Below are 18,597 nucleotides of genomic sequence, written 5' to 3'. Positions count from 1 at the left end.
TGGAAACTTAGATGATTGATTTAGATCATTCTCCTTTAACTGCTGTTAATTACCCTCTAACTACTGCTTTTGCTGCATCATACAAATTTGATCAGTTGTTTTCATCTTCATTTAGCCTAATATGTTTTCATTTTTTTTTCTAGATTTCTTCCTTGACCTCTGTGTTATTCAGAAGTGTGTTGTTTAATCTCCTCTTATTTTGAAATTTTTCCAGTTATCTTTCCATTATTGATTTCTAGGTTAATTTTATTGTCATCTGAGAGCAGATACTGTATAATTTCTATTCTTTTAAATTTGTTAAGGTGTATATTATCTCCCAGAATGTGGTCTATCTTGGTGAGTATTCCATGTGAACTTAAGAATAATGTGTATTCTGCTGTTTTTGAATGAAGAAAAGATATCTATTTAGTTGATTGAGGGTATTGTTGAATTAAACGATGTCCTTACTGATTTACTGCCTGTTGTATCTGTTCATTTCTGATAGAGGGATATTGAAGTCTCCAACTATGGTAGCTAATTCATCTATTTCTCCTTACAGTTTTATCAATTTTTCCCTCACGTAGATAGACAGCCTATTATTAGGTACATACATAAGGATTGTTATGTCTTCTTGGAGAAGTAAACTCTTTATCCCTGATAACTTTCCTTGCTTTGAAGTCTACTCTGTTTGAAATTAATATAGCTATTCTTGCTTCCTTTTGATTAATATTAGCATGGCATATTTTTATTCACCCATTCACTTCTAATCTATATGTGTCTTTATATTTAAAGATAGTTTCTTGTAGATGACATATAGTTAAATCTTGTTTGTTTTTTTAACACACTCTGACAATCACTGTCTTTGAATTGGTGCATTTAGACCATTGATGTGCAAAGTGATTATTTATATAGTTGGATTAATATATACAAATTATAGTTCAGATTTTCCTACCCCAGCACTGGTTCCTGTGGCAGTTTCCACTTGTGAGTCTCAGCTCCAGTGAGCCACTTCTCCCTATTTTTATCTGTCTGTCTCTCCAACCTTGAGGCAGAAGTTTGCCCTGTGTCTTCTTTTCTCATAGATCCTAGAAGAGTTATGAATTTTCAATCTGTTTTTTCAATCTGCTTTTTACTTGTGGTTAGAATAGAGTAGTAACTTCCAAGCTTCTTACATGTGGAACTAGAAACCAGAAGTCTTTGTTCTGTTTTTGAACAAAGAAACGCAGAAGTTCAAGTCTGTGGTAGACACTTAAGCAAATAAGTTACAGAAACAGGCCAAGGCAGCCATGCTGGTCAATGTGCGAGATAAGTAATAATGGGAGTAGGGGAAGGTGGTCGATTACAAGGATGGATCAGATAGTGACGTTCCCTGCAGCCACTGAGAGAATAGATTTCAGGTGATTTTGGACAGGCGGCCTTGGGCAGGACCCAACCAAGTCAGCAGCACTGCCAACACAAGTTTTTTTGATGACAGGACTATAGGAATAGGCTGGGAATACTTTGCCAGTAGATACATATTGAGATAAAAGATACTACTGAATGCAGAGAAATGTTCTAAGATAGAATTTAAGGAATGGCACAAGAACAGATACTATGGTTTTCCATAGAATCATAGGTTCATGGTTAAGAGTAGAGAAATGCATATTTGGGGAATCTGAGAATCATGGAACACAAACCAAGCCAATTTATCCTCTCATTAAAGTCAGAGTTTTTTTTTTTTTTTTAAGTATTCTAAGTTACCTAAATGTTTAACAGTGTGTATAATCTTGACCTGTCTTTCACAAAAATAACTATAACTCACTCGTATGTATGTTTGTCTGAAAAGTCACCTAGTATGTGCTAGTTTCTGTTCTCTATGCTAAAGACACAATGGGAAATAATCTAATTTCCAATTTCATAAATTTAACTTTTCATCACTATATAAATAAGTAAAAACAATACGGAAAAACTAACACTAGGAAAGTTTTGTCTCATAGAATACAAGCTATAAATATGATGTGTTTCTTGATTTATTTGTACATTTTTTTCCTAATCCATATTTTGGTTCCACTTCCTTGTTGTCCTAGGTCGATTAATTATTTTAATATTATGCCAGCTATTTCAGAGTGAAGTAGAAGCGAAATGTAAAACAAACAGTCATGAATTAGCTTCTAGTAATCATCATGCCCATTTGTGACTTTTCCTATAACAACCTGAGGGTATTCAAGAAATAAGGTAATGGCACAGTGACGTTTATAAATAGCCATTGCATGCCATCTTTTAGATCTTAGAAATCAAGTAGCCCAGTAACTTTTCTTCTTTTGCCATAAAGATGAAAAAAAAAAAAAATACCTGACAATTTTGTAGAGGGTAAGTTTTTTAAATCTTTAAGAGAACAAGGTCTAAGGGAATTAACATATTTAAAGCTTCACAGAGAGGTGATCCATAAAATATGTCATCACACGCTGCTCACTGTAAATTGTGCTAGTCTTTTGGATTTTAGAAAAGAGCTCTTTGTGTGGATTACACTATAAAAGACTCTCTTTACAGCTGAAGCAAATGGAAAATTAATGTAATTCTTGTACCATATATTTTTAAGAATTACAAAGTCAAATACTTGCAGGGGCCAGGCAGATAATGTAGAAATATGACAAGGGCCATTTTGGGACTCTGGCACACTGGTGAGCATGTGCCATGTGTATGGACTCCACTCAGCAAGAGCGACGGGGCCATCTAGGAAGATAGGTGCTGGACTCCCAGGGTATCCCAGTTTTCAATGAAAGATACAGATACTAATGTATAGTGTTTTAATTTTAAGTGTTACAAATTATTCATGAAACTCTAAACCTTTTGCTGGACAAATCAAAAGTATTCGGCAGATCAAATATACGCCACAGTACCATGGTCATCCAGTTGCAACATCAGATCTGGTTTATTACATCAATTTTCTGCTTCATCTGATCAAATTTTTGTATTGCTTCCTCTATGCAAAGAGAAGATAAACTCTAGAGAGGAAGAATTGGAGAAGTGGGGAATTGAAGAGTCGAACTATAAAAAAGATTTTTAAAATCCACTGTGCCTTCAGAAATGATATAAAGGAAAAAGCTTTGACATCTGTTAGGATAGTAGTCTTCTTGACAGGGAATTATCTGCTCTGTTCTGTGGCACTTCAGTTATGCTAAAGTGGGTTATTCATTTGATATCCTCATCTTTTTTTAAAATTTGAAATCTGAGTACTCTTTTCAGAGTACCCCAGAGCTTAAGTCTAATTTTAACTAACCCAGCGTATAGATGCTTGTTTTTTTAGGATTCTTTCCTCATAATGAATATCTGGGGAATGGTTAATACTGTGTCATGTTTTTATAATTAAATTCTTATAAAGAGTGGATAAAAGAAAAGCAAGTCAAAGTTTCCCTTCTTATACACAATCTAAAAAGATCTTCCTACAGACTACCTTTCCTCATCTTCGCTGAAGAGTCAGCCCTAAAACATGCCATTTGGCCACTCAGAGCAGTTTTCAGATGATCCTCATGAAAAGAAAAAAAACTTCCATACACTATGACTTTTCACAATCTATTTCCTTCACGTTCTAAATCATGTCAGATGTCTTATTGCCATGACACACAATGCCCAGTAGAGACAGTTTGGTATGGCTCCCATCACTTCTGATAACACATCACTGAGAGCAATTATGCATCAGCTTCAAGTGTTTTTTAAAAAGCAGTCTCAGGAAAACCACTTCTGTTCTTTCAACTCCATCTTTAAGTTGAAAATATCATCTATATCCTAAACCAAGACTGGCACTTATTCACTCATTCGACATATATTTATTGAAGGCTACCATATTTATTGAGGCACTTTGTTAGGAATTAGAAACATAATGTGAGTCAAATAGACACAGTCTTGCTTTCATGGATCTCAGGCAGCAGAAATTAATCACACAAATAAGCATATAATCACAAACTTTGATAAGTGCACTGAAGGAAGATCATGAAATGATATGGGAATTTAAAACAAGGAACTTGACCTGATCTGGAGCTAGAGGGGAAGGCTTCCATGAGGAAGTGAGGCTTAAGCTGATGGCTCCAGAGTGGTTGGGTAGCAACATGGGGAAGAGGAAGTGAAGAAGAATGTTCCACTCAGAGAGAACTGCAGATATAAATGTCCAGGGAGAGAACATGCCCCTTTAAAGAGCTGAAATCTGGGAAGGGGGTGTGAAATGCAGTAGGCTCAATAGGTAGGCAGGGACCAGATCATTCAGGGCCTTCTAGAAAGAGCAATGAGAAGCTACTGATGGATTTCAACTGAGCAGTAAATGTTTTCATATTTGTATTTTTAAAGGATCTCTTATTCTGGTAGGGGAGAATAGTTACTCCCCTAGAATAGGAAACTAGTTAAGGGTATTTCTGATGTTTTGACAGTTGGAGCCATGATGACCCTGGAAAGACTGCCTCTCACAGGGCTAGCCAATTTCTAGAGATAGAAAAGGACTTGGCCTACAAGTGCTCCTTTCATATGCAAACCAACCAATCCAAAATCCAAACCCCCAACGACCTTCTTTATTCAGGCCACTATCTACCTGCCCTAATTACCCCAGGGCCTGGTACCAAATAGCCAAGGACAGTCCCCATCCCCTACAACCCACCAAAATTATTCAATAATTATTCACAATTATTCAAAATTATTCCTAAGCCTGCTTACACTGCCTCACTCATTCCTTCCCACAGAAACCACGGTAAAGACTCTTGCCCACATTTTCCCCGCACTCTCACCCTCCCTCTGCCTCCTGACCAATCCTGGTGCTTCCCATGTGGGCCCCTTGGGTGGTATGCCATGCTTCTTGTTTCTAGAGATCTATGGCTATAAACTTCTTCCTTCATGATAGTCATTTCAGTGTCTGCAGGTCTTACCATACCTAATTAAAACAAATCCCGCTACATTTTAAAACACAAGGCCATGGCGGTAAAACACGTGACTTCTGATGGTGACTTGAACTAGGATGGTCTCAGTGGCAAGGAAGAAAAGTGGAGAGTTACAGAAGAGGTAGGATGGATTAGATGAGTGGGTGAGGAAGAGGGGAAGCATCTAGGATGATATCTGGGTTTATGCTTTGTTCAATTAAATGGACAATGGTTCCATGTACAAAAAGAGGAAATACAGGAAGAACACCAAGTTTGAAAAGGGGATGATAATATAATGTGCTTTTAAGATAACCAAATGGAAATGTTGCATGGATGGTTAGATTTAAACTCGTATTCAGGGAATGGAAACCCCACACACTTGTCCATCTACCCACAGATAAGAACGCCAAAGCAGTACTATTTATAGACTGTGAATTTTCTCCATAATATATCACATTTCAGGTTGATGTAAATGACACTTTAAAATGAGAAACATTACTATCTTTATATCTTACTGGTCGTGAAAAATTAATTTTCATATGCTACAGATGCTATCTGATAAACATCTGTCTGCCTGCTGTCCTTGTCAAACTAAAATCCATTCTCATAGTGAAATATTCTCCAAACTTGAGCCAAATTGCTTTAAAGTACCCTGCATTCTATGAGCCATAAGGATAGTACTTCCTTTAATGCGACAAGAAATCACACTGTCAGGTTCTCCTGACTCGCCCTAATAATCGCACTTACTTGACTCATACTGCAACACAAGCTGTTCTCAGACTGATCTCTAAATTTACGAGATGAAGAAGATAATAGTTATGGGGGGAAATTCCAAGTTTGCTGTTGTTTTTGTAATCGGCCAGTCTTTCACAGTTTCAGGATAAAAATAGGGAGACCAACAGGATGACACAAGATATTTCCCCCTCCCTTGAAACACAGACTACAGAGGTACTAAAATAATGGCTCTGCTACTGTTGTTATTACCGGGGAGGTTTAAGGGTTGTTTTCTCTTTATTGGTGTTTTGAGAAGTTTTAACAAAAGTGACTTCTGAAGTTGTTATCTAGTTCAATTTTGCCTAAAGGGCTAAATTGAAAGAAGTACTTTCAGAAGGAGGCAAGACTATTTCATGGTAACTAATCATACAGCATCCTGATCTTGGATTGTGTGAGAAGTTTAAACAGCCTATAAGCAGTAGCTGTTACTGAGGAAATATAGGTGCCTGAACGTGGCAAGATAAGGAAGGATGTAATCAGTTTTTACAGTGCCCTAATGGGACATCAGCAGAAGGATGCAAATGGTGGTCACCTCCATTATGCATTAAGGACCTCAATGAAATCCTCTGACAGCTGTGAGGAAGCTAGAGTCAAAACAAGCCTGACATCTAATCCACAACTGGAGAAAGAAGAATTCCGAACCTGTTTTATCTTGTTTCTCACTTACTGTGGAGCAAGAAGGTGACAGCTACAACATCCTGTCACATTGCTTATTAATGATAAAATAATTAACCTCTTAGAGCCCTTACCATGTATCAGCACTGTACCAATGGATGTACTTAAATTATCTCACTTAATCTTCATCACAACCCGATGAGGTAATTACTGCCATTATCCCCTTAAGACATATCCAAATATGTGTCTAAATATATTTTTCCCAAAATTATTTATCAGAAAAAAAGTTGTTTTATATTCAATTCTATAGAAAGTCCTCCCATATTATAAGGCACTGTTTTAGTTACTAAATTTTGAGCACTGGAATATGAGAAACATATTTACCTGAAATGATTCTAATGTACTAGTTTGGGATGCTTATGAAAGTAATCTGGTAGAATTGATTTATAAAAATAAAAAGAAGAAACAAAGAAATTTAACCCAGATTTATTATCCCAGAGTTGGGAGAGGCAGTTCATGATTCAAATCTTTTAAAATCACTTTAAGAGTTTATATCGTAAACAGAATGATTGTTCACCTAATGAATTTAAAAATCCACTTCCTAATTTTATACAAACATATACTTATAAAGTGGGATAAAATCTCTAGTGATGGCATCAATCACAGATTCAAAAGTTTAGATTCTCACATAATTTGGATGGATGTGAAGATATACTCCAAAAAACTGTGTAGTAACTGAGAAAGCAGCCAAAGGAACAACACTGATATTAAAGATGTTTGAGAAGAATCTGAATCAAAAGTATTTCATGAAGAATGAGACTGAAAAAAAAACAAAACACCCAATACTTCTGTTATTTCATATATAATAGAATTTTAAATATCTACATGTGACTAAATGTGTAGATATTACAAATTATGTTTTATATATAAATCTTTTTTCTTTTGTTTTTTTTAAATTGGCCAAAATTTTTTTTTTGCATTCCTCTCACTGGAAATATAAAAACTCACTTTATTTCCAGGTTGCCTAATTTGAGCATCTGTGGTATTTTCCTCAAAGACCCCTCCAACTTATCAAGGTGTGGAAGTGAGATTTGATCTCAAGTCTTCTGAATATAAAATTTACCCTTATTCATTCTTTTTTATTACTTTGTATGTGACCCTGAGCTTTTTCTCTTCATATACTTTAAGACAATGCATGGTTAATTTTACGTGTAATTGTCTGGGCCACAGTCACGAAATATGTGGTCAAAGATCATTCTGGATGTTTCTATGAGGGTGTTTTTGGGTAAGATTAACATTTAAATCGGTGGAGTTTGAGTAAAGCAGATGTCTTCCATAATGTGGGTGGGTCTCGCTCAATCAGTTGAAGGCCTGACTAGAACAAAAGATTGACCTCCCCTGAGCAAGAGGGAATTGTACTTGAACTACAACAAGGACTTTTTCCTGGGTCTTCAGCCTAATGGATTTTGGACTTGTACCACAGCCATTGGCCCTTTTCTGGGTCTCCAGCCTGCCAGTCCATTCTGCAGCTTTTGGACTTGCTGGCCTCCATAATCATGTGAATCAATTCCTTAAAACAAATTTTATTCTATATATACACATCCTGTTGGTTCTGTTTCTCTGGAGAATCCTGACTCATACAGATAGAAAACAAGTTCTCAATTTCTTTGGGATTCTCTGCTTTAATCCTGTTGCCCCATAGTAATTTCTGAATATAAAAAGTATTCAAAATGTTTGTTTGTATACTTATATTTAGTAAATATTAAAAATACATTTTCTCTTAGACTACTTAAAACTTTTGTGATGCTGACTATCTACTCCCCTCCCTCTCCACAGGTATTTTTTTAAAAGGCAGTTTGGTTAATGCACAGACATGGACCTTCCTAGTTTTTTTCCTCCACTCCAAGAACACACCGGCTTGGTTCCCAAACCTGCTGGTTACTTATAGATCCAATAGAATACCCAAGACTGAGTTAAAAGAAGGTAGGCAATTTGAATCAGAGGATAAAAAAGGACTTTCAGGAGTTCAACACAGATTCAATTGTGTCCCACTCAACAAATATTTATGAAATTCCTCTGATGGGCAAGGCACTGGGGTAGGCCTGCCTATACAAGAGTGAAAGGCGAATAGTCAGGACATCATTATTCACTCAACCCTTTAAGTTGGATACCTGAGAGATTTAGTAAAAAAAAAATTTTTTAATGGAATTACACCCTTGATGCTAGGAATCATTCTATGTGCTTTTTGCTTTTTAATGTTCTTTAATTTTCAAAATAACCCTACGATGTATAAAAGATTACTAGCATCACTCCCATTTTACAAAAACTGAGGCTAATAACCTATCAAAGTTTACATGGTTATTAAATGGCCAAGTCAGGGTTCAAAATCCAGAGAATGTAATGCCCAAGTTCATGCTCTTTATCACTGAGCCACTTGCCTCTGTTCACTGTCTTCCTCTGCTATCCCTCTTCCCTGAGCTTATCTGTCCCCACCTTTCATAGAAAAGAGCCACACCTCCAGGAGTTCTAGCTAATCCATTGGTGAAATAGCAAATAGAAGTGTAAACAATTGGAGTATTAACTTTTATCTTTTCAACAAATCCAAACTTCTTTCAGTATATGGTGAAAACTACAAACCCTCTCCACAAGCACAGATTTTATATAAAACTTTAGGAGATTCACAGCCTATCCACAGATCAGCACCAAAAAATCCTCAAACCAAACAAGGAAGAGGAAATTCTGCCAGAAGATTGCCTTTGGACTTGAACTGCAATATCAGCTCTTCCCTGAGTCTCCAGCTTGCCAGCCAACCTGGAAGATTTTGAACTTTGGACTTTCCAGTCTCCATAATCATGTAAATCAATTCCTTAAAAACAATTTCTCTCTCTCTCTCTCTGGAGAACCTTCACTAATATAGGTGGTATGCTATAGAAAGATATTAAGACATCTACTTATATTTATTTGTTGCTCTCATTTATAAAGAAATTATCTTAGTGCAACTTTTATAATGCACATAATCTATTAATCTAGTTTATATGATATAATTTAAAATTAAGCATATGTGTGTGCTCATGCTCAAGTTTTTTTTACTAATATGGACGCATGATCAAAGAAATTTGCAGATCACTGGTCTAAACAATGACTAAGTAATCTATGCAGAAAAATACATAACGAAAAGTATAGTGAATACTGACAGGGAAGGGAGGTGGGGGAGAGAAGTTGAGACCAATGGGAAGGAAAGCAAGCTAAGGTATCTATTTTATTTTGAGAAAAGCTCATATTGATGAGCTTAAGACATTGATAGGGGAAAATTAAACTTTATCGAAATCTATATCCAATTCATTCTAAAGTAATTAATTTAAAGATTTCAATGATTTTTTTGCTTTTTAAAATCAAAAGCTCCTTCAGGTATTGATAAATATGTATAGATGCCCATAAATGAGTCCCAGTGTTAACACGGCCACCACTGAAGTGGTTGCAAAATGAAGCATAAAACGTTTGAGTGAAAGAAGGAAATATATAAACTTTGATTAATATTTAATTTTATCCCATACATTAAATTCAATCTTTGTGGGTGTTTTATAACATAAAACATTAGTAAAACAGAATAAATAGGAAATGTATTAATAAACATGCACATGTTTAAAGTGGGTGGCTTTTTGGTATTGTTTTTGTTTTGTTTTGTTTTGTTTTGTCTTGTTTTGTTTTGTTTTGTCTGAAAGAGGTACATCTTTTTTAAATGTAGAGACTACTACTGCCTTGAAGAGGCTATTCCTATCCAAGTGTGCAACTCATTACATTTTCTTTTCCTGGCAAATTCTGACTCATCCTTTATGTCTGTGTAATGTAGGAGCTATGCTCAGTCATAGAAGGTCTCTGCCAGGAAACCTGGCCAGCAGGTCACTTCAATCCCCCTTTCCATTCACAGGGACAGGTAACACAGCACATTGTGCTAGCTAAAAGGCTCCAAACACCTTGGTTACTGATGATTAATCCAGAACTTGATTAAATTTAAACCAAAGTTAGATTAACTAGATTCTGTCTCTCAGAAATTTTGATTAAACTCTTCATCAATAGAAGCAAAGACTTGCAAATTTGGGAACGATGGGGTAGGCCTCTTCTTCCTAGAACCAGGGGAAGAAATTTCATCTTTGCTTAGCTTTGCTGCTGGAGGTATTACTTTACCAAGCTTTATTTAGTTGGTAAAGAAAATTTCAAACACACAAAAATTTGAGAAAATAATACAATGACACCCGTATACCCTTCTCATAGATTGGTTTGCTACATTTGCTTGTTTAATCAATCAGTCTGTCTCTCTCTCATATATATATATGTGTGTGTATATATATATGTATATATACACACACATGTATGTGAATAGATAATATATTATTTATGCATATATACATATGTATACATATATACAGATGCGTATACATAGAAGTGCTGCATTAATTTCTAATGCAGCAATTCTAACGCTGCATTAGAAATTATAGTCATCCTCACATGTGACATATTGTCCCTAAATACTTCTGCATGTTTACCTTAAGATATTCTTCTTCATAACCCCACGATGCCATTATTACAACCAAGAAACTTAATTCAATATTATCATCTAATATACAATCCAAATTCAAATTTTCCCACTTAATGACAAAATGTCTTTTATAATTGTTTTTAATTTTTGATCCAGAATCCAATCCAAGCTTTTAGCATTATATTTGGTTGTTACATCTCTTTAGTTTAACATGGAATAAATAGCCTGTCTCTTTATTTTTGTTTTTCATGAGGTAGATTTTTGAAAAGAGCTCAGGCCAGTTATCTTGCAGAATGTCTTTTCTACATTCTGAACTTGTTTCCTCATGATTAGAGTTAGAATAATGCAGTGTTGTGTATTCATTATGGTATCACATAAAGTGAGCTTGTCTTATTAATGGAGATGCTAAATTTGACCCATTGTAAACGAACTTTTTTCCATTTTAACTAATAAGTAATCTGTGAGGTGATACTTTGAGACTGTATGAATAACAAGGTCTCCAAAAACTTTTAGCCAGTATAAGTTTTAGGATCTATTATTAATCCTTGCCTTAATCAATTATTAAATTGGGGGTTACAAAATAGTGATTTTCTATTTCCATAATTCTTTCTACACATTCTTGGCATTCTTCTTTAAAGAAGAGCTTTATTTTTCTTCCATCCCATCCCTGTTTATGACTCATGGATTTTTTTTATTATTCTTATTCAATTTATTACAACTCATACCAACACTATGCTTTATGGTACTTGGAATGCCCCACATTTAGCTTGTATTACTGAATCTCAAAGATGCTAGTTGTTAAACCAAGGAAGAAAACAAAGTATAATGGGCAGAACATGGGCTTTCAAGTCAAACAGCTCTCCAGGAAGTTGCCACTTACTAACAAACAATGTGGCAATAAGCAAGCTAACCTATTTCTCGGTTGCCCCGAGAATTCTCACTGGCAGCGCTTGCAGCTGTAGCATTTACCCCGAGATAACTCGCAGATTACAGTCCTAACCTTACCCCCAAAGTTTGCCACAAAATAACTCACTTTTATTATTATCTTCACATTACTCTAATACATTGATAGTCTTTGGAAACAAATGATATTATTCTGTTTACAGCATTCCATTTTTAGTAGCAGTATTTCCATTTACAAAATATAGTAATTCTCGATAGATGAAAATGTCAAATCCTAGAAAATATACTGTTCCTATTCATGAAGTTAACATCATTCTCGAACAGTTGTTAGCCGAAGATTCATTTGATGAATCTGATTTTTCCAAAATAGACGATTCTGATGATTTTTCAAATAGTGCTTTAGAAGACTATACAGACAGGCCTTCGTCTGATTTGGAATCTGATGAAAATAGCCCTACATTAGCTAACTCAGGTTGCTCTCTGAAATGGTCAACTCATTATGATTCTACATCAAAGATATGACTTTACTAGCACACCTGGCAGAAAAGTTGATATCAGTGATACCACTGACCCATTGCTGTATTTTCAACTGTTCTTTACTGAGGAATTAGTTTCAAAAATTACCAGCAAAATGAATGCCCAAGTTGCCTTGCAGGCTTCAAAGCCATCTGGTCCAAAAGGATTTTCACAAATGGATAAATGGAGAGATACTGACAATGACGAAGTGAAAGGTTTTTTTGTTTTGTTTGTTTGTTTGTTTCGCAGTAAGTAATCTTACTGCAAGGTACTGTGCAGAAACCTGAGCTGGAGATGTTTTGGTTGACAAGGCTTCTTTTGAAAATACCTTATCTCAGGCAAATTATGACTAGTGAAAGATTTTTATTTTTGCTTCAATGCCTGCATTTTGTCAAAAATTCTTACATATCTGCTGTTCAATCAAAGGCCCAGATTTCTTTGCAGAAGATCAAACCTGTGTTCAAATTTCTCATAAATAAATTTTCAATTGTATATACTCCAAACAGAATCATTGCAGTCAATGAATCACCAATGCCGTTCAAGGGGTGGTTAGCTACACAGCAGTACATTGCGATGAAATCTTTGTGGTTTGGTGTCAGGCTGTATGTACTCTGTGAAAGTCAATCTGGTTATGTGTAATCTGGAATGCATTTATTCACTTATTCACACAGGGTCCAAATTTGATTCAGTTGATGGCCTGAAATCATCGCATATTGTCCTTACCTTGGTCAATGACCTTTTTGGCCAAGGATATTGTGTATTCCTGGATAACTTGTATATATTTCCCATGCTTTTCAGAGAATTACATCAAAACAGGACTGATGCAGTTGGGACAGCTCATTTGAACAGAAAACAGATGCCAAATGATCTGAAAAAAAGGATTACAAAGGGGATGACTGTAGCCAGATTCTGTGGTGAACTTATATGGCACTGAAATGGTGTGACTAGGAGGTGACAATGTTATCAACATTCCACAATGATACTATGATTGAAGTAGACAACAGAAATGGAAAGAAAACTAAGAAGCCAAGTGTCATTGTGGGTTATAACAAGAATATGGCAGCAGTGGACTCAGCTAGTCAGATGCTCACTTCTTATTCAACTGAGAGCAAAAGGCACGAGTTTTGGTGAAAGAAATGCCTTTGCCACTTTCTAAACATTGCAGTGCTGAACTCCTGCATCCTAGTCAGGAAGGACAATCCTGAGCACACGATCTGCCATGTAAACTTCAGACTGATATTGATTGAAAGAATGCTGGAAAAGTATCCCAAGCCAAGGCAGCAAAGTCTTCAAGGTCGTCCATGCTCTGATGATGTCACACCTCTTCGCCTGTCTGGAAGACACTTCCCCAAGAGCATACCACCAACACCAGGGAAACAGAATCCAACTGGTTGCTGCAGAGTTTGCTGCTCGCACAACAAGGATGGCAAGAAGACCCGGAGAGAAACGTGACATTTTTGTGCGGAATGGGATGTTCAGCTTTGTGTTGTTCCATGCTTTGAAATTTACCACACAAAAAAATTATTCGATACTGATCATCATATACATTTCCGTTACATTAGGATTAGAGACAAGTTCTGTTTAGAAATAACTCCAAGAACAGTTTTTATATTTTATTTTCACATTGAAAACTAGTCAGATTTTCTTCAGCCTCAAAAAGCGTGTTTATGTAAAACTAAATTAATGTTGGCAGTGAATTGCACTTTTTTTTCTAAACAGAAAATGGGTTAAATCTATGGAGCTTCTATTTCTTCACTTACAAAATAGTACTAATAATAATTACTTCATAAGGCAGAAACCAAGTCTGTTTGGTTTACTACTGCATCCCCAATTATCTTAGTTATCTAGGAGACAAGGAATACCGGTTGACTGTGTAAAGCATCTAGAACAGTGCCTGCTATATCATAGTAGCACAATAAATGAGTTGTTTTTATTGTTAATTATTACTGTTGTTAATTTATATGATTTGATTTATTAGTTAACTATTACCGAGATCTTTTTATGTGTATTGTGCTGGCCAATCAAGAAAGAACTAGAGGTTGAGACTACATTCAATTCTATTTAGTAATAAAAATAATAATTATTATTGTTACAGTGATGACTGACATTACTGTGTGACAAGCAGTGTTCAAAGCTCTTAATTAACTTATTTTTTTCTCTCAACAACCATACGGGTTAAATACAATTATATTTCCATTTTAAGACTGGAAAACTGAGGCCCAAAAGGAGTAAGCAATCTGCCACATAGCTAGCAAGTGGTGGGGCCAGGGTTCACACACTGGAATGTGGAATCAAAGGTATTCTTGCAGCCACTATGCTGAGAGAGAGAGAGAGAGAGAGAGAGCGCTTTTAAAAATAAGATGAATAAAAACAGGACAGTGTATAGTAGAGCACGACATTTATTTGACAAAGGACACACTTCGCTGGCACAGAATTGACCATGAAGATGTAAGGTTCTTGTCCTAAAGTCTACTAGCATCATAATTTGTTTAAAATGATCGCCTTTAGGAAGATGCTGAGACCATTGCAAATGAAGTCCTCATTTCCAGAACTTAAGGAACTAACGGCAATTTAAGCCTTGGAAAATGAGAAGTAGATGCCAGCTCTTATCTTCATCTGGTGTTTTATGGCAGCCGCTCAGTGATATACACTGTTATATCTGAATAACCCACCAGATGGTCCAGCTGTGAGAATGTTATTGTTTTCTACCAATTTGTAATATTCCCATGGTTTCACAAGTTCTAGTTCTTGAACCATCAAAAGATACTACAGCTTTTTCCTTGAGCTATGACAAAATAATAGATTTCCCAAATCTATCACAAAAGTTTCATCAGATCTGCAGGTGAATTCACAGGCAAATCTCAGTGCTTTTTATAATCTCTTTAAAAGGCTGCATGATTAGTTTATAGGCCCTTTTCCTTACAAAAGGGACTAAAGATTTGATAGAAAGTTTTCATATGAGCAGGCCATGGGCCATTTCTACCACTATCAATTAGTTAATGCACTTTGTGGAAAACAATCTTTGTTTCTCAAGGGCCGTTTTGTTATTTCTCTTCACATTCTTACCTTCTTCAGTGTTATGTGGAATCGCTTGCCTAATGTTATCTGAGTGAGCATACTGGTCATTCACAGGCACTATATGTTCCTAGCTATCTGTATCCTACAAGAGAGATAAGCAATAAGAACTCACACAGTGTGAATTATAGTCTAATAATTAGTATCTTGTGCATTAGGAGATGCAGGGCTGAGGGCTATGCAGCCATTCAAACACTTAAGCATAAATTACAACACTATAATTCAGGGCCTGAAGCCTCTTCTATACATAGAAGCAGATGTCTCTTTTACTAGAAGAGGAAAACCAGTAGTAATCTGAAGGGGAAAAAGGTATTTTAAAAAATGCCAGAGTGACCTCATTATTTCTATGTTGTGCACCTAGAACTAAGGCATTTAATATTCATCTACCTCCCCCTGAAGCAGCCCTTACATTGATTCCAGCCTTTATCAGCCTTCCTGAGGTATGTGGAAGGCCAGCAATGGATTCCTACATTTATCCAGCTCATGTAATTACCTCTTGTACCAGCATTAAAAAGTCCCTCTAATAATAAAAACTGCAACAGAAATGACGTCCCTCCAAAGATTTTACTGGAGGCCATATTTGAGTGTGCCCCTGTGTGTATGTGTGTGTGTGTGTGCACATGTGTGTCCAACAGTAAGTCCCCATAGCATTTCAGGGAAGGTAGGCACTCTAGAAACTTCTTACCACAGTCTACAAGGTCCTATAGCATCTGGCCTCAGCCTGTGTTTCAGACCCCATCACCCTCCACTCTCCTCTCTCATTGTTCCAGCCACACTTGCGATGTTGCCGTCTCTCACACAAGCCAAGTATACAAACATATACCAAGTATACGCTTCGGGGTATGTGTCCTTCCTTCTGCCTGGAAGAACCTTCAATCAGACATCTGCATGGCTGACTACCTCACTTCATTCAGGTCTCTGCTCAAATGTCAATCCCTTAGAGATGAAGGAAAGGAAAATGAAAGCCACGGAATAAGAAATAGAATAAGGACAGAGAAAGAAGGCCTAGGAGAGTCAGTCTTTTCTAGACCATAATTCATAATAGCTACTCATGCCATCTTCATTTGTTTACCTGAATTATTTTTCTTTTCTTTCAATTATTTATTTTTCTATCATTACCTGGTATTTAATTACATATTTATGTGTTTGAGTCTGTCTATTTCACTATAACGTAAGCTCCACAAAGCCAGTTCCTTTATTGTTTTATTCACCGCTTCTAAGCCTCATCACCTCAGCCCTTAAAAAAGTGCCTGACACATAGTAGGCCCTAAAATATTTGTTGGATGGAAGAATGATTTAATACACTCCTAGTTTCGAGGATAGAAAGATTGGTATTTTCTTTTTGTTTTCTCTTAAAGAAGTAGAAACACTGTCCTTCAACTCAGCCTTGAGTGCTCTTCTAACATATACCCCCTTTCCACTTGAATGGCCACTAGTTTGCGATGTAATGGTGGAGGCATAACTTCAAGGATTTGCTCTAGAAATGGACAAATTTTTCTGGTGTCCCCTTCCACTTACAGAGACTATAGGTTGGCTGAGAAGCAAAAGTTCTCTGATCTGAGCCCTTTCTAAAATGCGATCTTGAATTGTGAGGTATTAAAGAAAAGCTGTCACTTCAAAGCTTCCACTGGTTCTTTATTGAAGTTTATGTTCCAGAATATAGTTTATCTTGATGAGTGTTCCTTGTGCAATTGAAAAGAATGTATATTCCGCTGTTGTTGGGTTTACAGTTCTGTAAATGTTAATTAGGTCAAGTCAGTTGCTCGAGTTCTTCAGGTCTTCTATATCCTTAATGATTTTTCTGCCACCTTGTTCTATCAATTATTGAGAGAGCAGTACTAAAGCCTCCAGCTATAATTGTGTGTTTGTCTAATTCTCCTTCCAGTTCTATCAGTTTTTGAGGAGGTTCTGTTGTTAGATGCATCTACATTTAGGATTATGTCTCCTTGGTGAACTGACCCCTTATCATGAGGTAATGTCCTTCTTTATTCCTGGTAGTAGTCCTTGGGCTGAATTTTACTTAGTTTGATATTCAAATAACTACTCCCACTGTCTTTTATGCATGATATATCATTTTCCATTCTTTCACTTTCAACCTACCTATGTCATTATTATTTAAATGAGTTTCTTGTAGACAGTTATTTTTTTATCCATTCTGCCAATCCCTGTTTTTTTAATTGGTATGTTTAGACCATTTAATATAATTAGTGGTATGACTGGGCTATAGTCAATAAGCTTGCTAGCTGTTTTCTATTTGTTCCATCTACTATTTTTCTTTTTTTGCCTGCTTTTTTCTTCTTGCTTTATATCTCTACTATTGGCTAATTTTTAAAAAATCTCTTTTTAAACATTTTTAGTGGTTACCCTAGAATTTATAATGTACTACTCCAAATAATACTACTTCATATTTAGTATAAGAACCTAATCTTACAAGTATATATTCCCAATTTCTTCCTCCCATCTTTTGTGCTATTATTTTCATATATCTTACTTTGATATATATTTTATATATCTATACGTGCTTTTAAACCAAGCTACATTGCTACTCATTTACAGACATTCAGTTAACTTTTGGAGCAATTACTTACGTGGAGGCTGGCTTGTGCTCCATCTTCAGCTTTATGTCTTACCTGTGCACCTGTACCTTAGAAAGAACCTGCTCTTCCCCCAAAATACTGCTGTTGCTTGTTATTCAGCTTGGTGAGAGTGAAGGCTGGGGACAAGGGAAGGACTGTCTGTGGTCTTAGCCTAGCCTCAGTCTTAGGTAGGCTCTGTGTCCGTTGGTCTCAGAGGTAACACCTTAATGATCTTACCTTTCACCCAAGTGAAAAAGGTATGAGAGACTTCTAATGTCCTGGGTCTTAGATGGTTTCTTGTCCCATCTCCTGAAATAGTTTTTTGTTTATTTGTTTGTTTCCTTTCACAGCCATACCCCTCAGCCACACAGGTCTTCATAATGCATTAGGGGTTTCAGGGTTTGCTGCTCTCCCCTCAGTGTTGTAAGGCCTTCATTCTTCAAAGAAAAAAGGATCCAGGCAAAGTTTCATGTCTCTTCCACAAAGGCAGTTGGTTCCCTCCTCTAAGCCTGTATCACTGAGGTAGGCTTTTGCTAGACAACCACCCTGCCCCAATCTTCCTTGTGAACATTGGTGAAGAAGGGCCTATGAGTAGACATGGATCTTCTTTGCGTGGGTGGCACCTAGACGTTATATATTCTCACTCTAGCCCACCCCTCATCTTCAGCAATTCATTGCTGAAAAAATTTATGATTTTGTCAGTTAAGTTTTTCTTGTCGGTAGGGTGGGAGCAACACTCTTT

The 18,597-nt window shown here is 36.3% G+C and overlaps 1 pseudogene; it reads left to right on the top strand.

Annotated features, from left to right (window-relative positions):
- Nucleotides 1-11,952: 11,952 nt before the first annotated feature.
- Nucleotides 11,953-13,725, top strand: LOC107196014 (annotated as a pseudogene).
- The last annotated feature ends 4,872 nt before the right edge of the window (nucleotides 13,726-18,597 follow it).

Source organism: Pteropus alecto, unplaced genomic scaffold, assembly GCF_000325575.1.
Source record: "Pteropus alecto unplaced genomic scaffold, ASM32557v1 scaffold196, whole genome shotgun sequence".
Lineage (NCBI taxonomy): Eukaryota > Metazoa > Chordata > Mammalia > Chiroptera > Pteropodidae > Pteropus > Pteropus alecto.
The sequence above is the reverse complement of the archived record's forward strand: the minus strand, read 5'-3'. Positions and strand labels throughout refer to the sequence as shown.